This window comes from Nelumbo lutea, chromosome 3 (assembly GCF_056320005.1).
Source record: "Nelumbo lutea isolate HS-2025 chromosome 3, American lotus-T2T, whole genome shotgun sequence".
In the NCBI taxonomy this organism is placed as follows: Eukaryota; Viridiplantae; Streptophyta; class Magnoliopsida; order Proteales; family Nelumbonaceae; genus Nelumbo; species Nelumbo lutea.
This window is the reverse complement of record NC_142686.1, coordinates 110,687,754-110,693,624: the sequence shown is the minus strand read 5'-3', so window position 1 is coordinate 110,693,624 and position 5,871 is coordinate 110,687,754. Positions and strand designations below refer to the sequence as shown.

General features: G+C 36.4%; 1 non-coding gene across 1 annotated transcript; it reads right to left on the bottom strand.

The window, feature by feature from the left end:
* Positions 1–5,482: 5,482 nt before the first annotated feature.
* TRNAT-UGU (transfer RNA threonine (anticodon UGU)) lies at positions 5,483–5,554 on the bottom strand. The gene has a single exon. It is a non-coding gene; the product is annotated as a tRNA-Thr (tRNA).
* Between the last annotated feature and the right edge of the window lie 317 nt (positions 5,555–5,871).

Sequence of the window (5,871 nt, the reverse complement as noted above, 5' to 3'; positions counted from 1 at the left end):
TGATTAAAGTTTTTTCTGCTCATGCTAATCTTAGCTACTAAAACTGGTTTCACCACAAAATTGATTAATTAGTCAACTTAAGAGTCCGTTTGGGAGGGCTTCTGCATTTGAGGTTGTGTTAATTGAGCTGGTGGTTTGCACTGGCGTTTCAGAGAAACTATTCAGAGTAGCTTCATATTTGAACAGTGGTTTGGTTGTTTGGAAAACCCATATTGGCTTTCTGAATTTTTATCAAACACAGCTTTGGTGTTTCCGTTGGTATCCAGCATGAAACGCTAGAAGCCGTGTCCCAAAAGCCCTCTCAGACGGACACTAAAGCATATCGTCTCACAGCACATCTCAACCGTGTATTGGAAATATCTCCCAATGACAAATACGGAACATGTTCTCAATGTCTGCTGAGATATATATGTACAACGTTTTTGGGGCGCATTCTGTGAGGGGCACATGTGAACTATCTTGCAAAACCAGAAGCCGCCCACACAGGCACTGCAGCCGCACAACTGAGCTATTTCTGATGTGCAACCGAAGGGTCTTGTGGGTACGTGTAGATAGCATCTTTATGGATAGCAGATCAGATCTGAGCTCTATGCCAAAACACTGCCTTCAATTTGTTGTAAGGATCTCTTGCCAATAAAATTAAGACCCAGCTATGCGGAGATGTGTAGTGCCAGATGATGTTGGAAGTGTGTTTGGACGTGTTTCGTTGGCAGGAGCCGCAGGTCATCCGGACTCACAATTTTGAAACAAATTGGATGTGAACTTTTTACCTCTTGTTATGCTGCCCATTATTCAATTCTGATCGTTTTTTCGGCTCTATGTTTACCGGCCCACAAAAGAATTGGAGAGGCACATCATGTGATAGGCCAGCGGCCCAGCGCTATCTTATGACTTCAGTCTTTATAGTTGGTACAACGTACAAAATGTTAGGCTGGGCCTGGTTAACATATTAACCCCAGTCCATAATGCTAGAAGACTTCCTGAATGGATGTGATCCAAGATGATACCCCTATCGGCCCATCCCAATTCCATTCGATCCATTTAAAATCCTGGTATCAAAAATAAATTAAACTTGACCCAATCTCCTATATCAAATAAAAATCCAAGCCAAACAAGTATATTTGCCTCGTGCTTGGTACCTAGTGGTCATTGACTATTTAGTAATCAGTTATCAGAATCGGAACTAAAAATCCCTTGGAATTCGAATTGAGAGCAGAATGATCTATTTTTATAGTTTATTTGGTTAAGTCAGGAATTGGAATGAGAATTAGAATAGGCTGAAATGGGATTTCATGCTCATGGCAGTAGGGGAATCTCATTCCAACAGAAATAGGAATAGGATTCCTAGTCTGCTTAATTAAACAACTGAAATCGAAATGGTCCATTTTCGCAAACCAAATGGGCTTTTAGTATGCCAAAAAAGCAAAAAAAAAAAAGAAAAAAAAAAGGTAAAATACAAAAACCTCCACTGAAGTTTCTGACAATCATAAAATCCTCCCCTGTAGTTTCATTTTAACAAAATACCCCCTGAACTTTTGAGAAACTCAACAAAAACCTTTGCTCCATTACTGTCTCATATGTAAAACGTTAGATTGATGCACCAGTTTTTTTTCAAATACCCATTCTACCCTTTTATAAATTATTTTACATACAAAAGTACTGAATTAACCCCATTTTAACTCAACAAAAACCTCTTTTAACGATCATATCAGTGATTTTACATACAAAATTATTATTACTGAATTATGTATTTTTGTTGAGTTAAAATGGAATTATTTCAGTAATTTTGTATGTAAAATCATTTATAAAAGGGTAGAATGGATATTTGGAAAAAAAACTGGTGCATTAGTCTCATGTTTTCCATCTAAGACAGTGGCAGAAGGGAGGCTTTGTCAAGCTTCTAAAAAGTTCAGGGAAGGTATTTATTAAAATAAAACTATAGGGGAGGTTTTTATGGTTGCCAAAAAAACTTCAAGAGAAATTTTTGTATTTTATCCAGAAGAAAAAAAAGAAGGTAAAAGTAAATGGAAGAAAAGATAACCCTGTACACCATGTGTCAAGATTGTTGCCTTTGAAAATTATTCCCCACAAAAACAGGACTGGAGAGAAAGGTGGACATTGGACAACCCATTCAGTTCTCCACATAAGCTGCCAGATTGAATATTTGAGTATAGGTTGTCCAAATTGTTCTGTCAGATGTAACAAATAAACCCATCTCTACATTTTAATATATTTAATGGAGGTCATTTTACCTACATTACTTAACAATAAACAACTTTTATTTCTTAATTTCTACTCCTATAATGTCATGATTAATTATTAAAACATTGATTTTTCCACAATACAAACATGTAAAACAACTATCGGCCATTCTAATTGTGTTTTACTTTTATATATATAACAATAACAAAGTGGCGAGTTACACGTAGTACTGATGGTGGACGGAAAAAGATAAGAGATCTGCTTTATGTAGTTTTTCTGCGTCTTTCACGTAAGTGCGTATCCAACTGACGTTTGTATCTGACCAATTGATCGAAAAGGTTAAAAACTAAGGAGGTGTTTGGCCAATATTTATGGTTTTGTTTTAGTGGTTTGAAGTGTGAACCTCACCTAATTCTTTCAATCAAATGTAATTTATATTGGACAGGTTCTTATATACTTTCATTGTCCTGGCATCCTTCATCTTTGTCCTAAAACAAAATAATCTTTAACTAAATATCTTAGGAAGAACCAACAGGAAGAATGCGACCTGTACAGGGGCATTAAAGAACCCAACTTTGAGGTATTCGGTTGTGAAACTAAATATAAGAGGAAAAATTTTCTCAATCAATCAGCTCAACCAGCAAGGTTACCTACAAAACCTGTCATAGTGTTGCCACGTGGCAAAATGGTGTGGTCAGTCCAAACCATCCATTCAGTAAGGGATCCCCCTACATTTGCAACCTGCTGTTTGTTGTGGGTCAAAGAGTGGGTTGAAAGTAGAATTCAAGGCACTAATACAAGACTGTTGGATCCTGCATCAGAGTCTGGATCCCAACTATATTAGTGTTTTTCACAAGTATAATCTTGATTATTTGATGTTTAAATATTTTATTCTGGCCATATAAGATTTTTTGGGTGCAATTTTGCAATCTGGATCTCCTATACTCCTACATTTATGGCTTACAGTGTACACTAAACAACGAAATATCATCAAAATTCAACGTCCCACAGCACATCCTCGCCATGTATTAGGAACATCTCCTGGGGAGATGTTTCCAATACACGGCAGGGATGTGTTGTGGGACGTTGTGGGGGATAATCTTGTGGGGGGCTGATTTGAATTCGGTTGGGACTATCTTCTAGCCAATCGGTCTTTGTCATGGTTTTTAAAATCGGACCGGACTGGACGGTCAGACCGGAAAAACCGAGAATGACCGATTCTGTTTTTTTTTTTTTTTCCAAAAACCAGATTTCTCCCCAAAACCATTGATTTTGGTCAGCGAACCGCTGAATCGGGCGGTTAACGGTTCGAACTGTTTGAATGGTTTTTACTGTTTTTTATTTTTTTGAAATTTTTTTATATTTTTGTCAGAATGATCAGAACATTCAATTCAAACGGTCAGACCGTTCAACCCGATAACAAACCCCTGACCGGTTCGATTTTAAAAACCATGGTCTTTGGACAGAATTATGGATGGAGATGAGTGGAGGTAACCTGAGGCACAAAAAGTAGTTATGTTTACTTGTAGGGGAGTTAATGGCCGCACTTTTCTCCACTGCAGATGGATTAATTCAATATTTGTTATATGATACACCACTAAACAACCTTTTACAGTGAATGATGACACTGGGAAATAAATGATATGGTGACAGATCCTATAAAGTTTTTATGTTTCAATTTGATCACCCTTAAGAGCTAAGACTCCGCCTCTTCTTTTCCAATCAGAAATCACCGATCGATGATGGCAATCAATTCAGAATACCTGGAAGCCTCGTGTATTCGGCAATACCTGGTTTGTAGAAAAAGGAAATTCTACAAACCAGAGCTCCTCAGAATCTCACTTACTGAACTTCTATGTTTCTTTGATCAGTTTCCTTTTTGACCCTATGGATTTTTTTTTGCTCTAATAACCTTTTAACTTTGCAAAAAGCCACTTTACACCATAAAAAAAAAAATTGTGAGAATTAAAGATAATATGTCCAAAATGTTATGGTAGAACGGATGCATAAAAAAAGAAAAATCAGATTAAATCCTGAACATAATAAGTGCAGCAGTTTTCTGATCAAGTCGAATGTGAGACCGTGGAACGACGTGTCATTGTTGGTAGCCTAATCTCTAGTGACTTTTGTGACTAGAGACTGGAAGTTGATTAATGAAAAAGGAAAATGTAGCCAAATTAAATTAGTAAAAGTGAAGGACCCTGGTAGGGTTGGAATAAAAACATTGGTGCATGCATCTTTCCTTCATCAATTCACAAGTGAACACATTGTTAATTGATTTAATGATGTTAGAGATTCTCACATCAATAATACTATATGTACCGCTGCAATTACAACTTACAACTCTTAATGTGGACAAAGAAGGTGAGGAGCCCACTAAAATCTCTGGGACATGTTTCTTGTGTATCAAATCTAACATCCACCATTGACATGAACAGGTATATATATATTTAAGTGATTCACTTGTGTTTCTGATGATTTTGACAAGAATTTTGTTGCTGAGAGCACTTAAATAATCAATTGATGTAACTGCATGGATAGAGACAACCAATATCTTGGGGCTCTTTGATTACAGCTGAAGTGGCTGAATTGAAATTCTTATTGCTTTGTTTTTTAACGAAATAAATTTTTAGAGGGGTTGTAGGATTCTATTCTTTAATGCATGACTGAAGATGAAGTGGAGATCCTTAAAATAAAGAATGCCAAATGCAGCCTTGGTGGCCGTTACCACCATCAAATTAAACACTTGTGAGTAAAGCAGTGAGTATTGCAGCAACGGTTATCAATTATTAGTCCTAGTAATTCTATTAAAATTTTTGCTTTAAAAGTAACAATGCAATGGATCTAGAAGCCTAAATGAAGCTAGAGATGACATCCACTCCATAAAGAAAGAACATGCTCCCCTAACCCTAGTAATGGGACTTAAGGTTCCATGGAGGTAAGGTAACTGGTTCCGCTGCTTTTTATGTGAATGGTGAAATCAAAGCCTAGACTTAAATATTCGCTTATGTTTTATATTAATAATTAATGAATGGGGAATCTGCAGCTTGTAAGAACTCCACCAACTATTTCAGGAATTACTAATTCGTAGTTCAGACTGTCTACTAGTCATGACTACTCATGACCCATGAGTTAAATTCATTGATCGGTGTTTTTATTTTATATTACAAATTAACTAAAAAACAATATCTTTATCGCTGCATGGTTGATTATTGAGCTAGTTTGTAAAATAAATGCTGAAATGACATATTGACGAAGAAAACGGTGTAATGTAAAACAATGCCCTCACGCAGGATCGAACTACGGACCTTCAGTTTACAAGACTGACGCTCTACCACTGAGCTATGAGGGCTTTATACACCAAATCTTCAGAATATAAATTATATAATATAATTAACACAGCGCGCAATCTTCAATTTCCACTCTAACGGTGAAAAAAAATGCTTTGGGAAAACAAAAGCTAACCCTACATTGGGCATTAATTGCTGCAAAATCATTGCCCAATGGAATTTAGATCCGGCAGCTAAGGTTGAAATGAATACATTTTAGACTTCTAAGATTATGGAGTGAAAGTTGTAGGTCTGGGTTGTAGTCGTTTCTAATGACTTTAATCTCATTAGAGATTAAATTTAATGAGTTTGATTGGTCAATTACATGAGAAATTACACT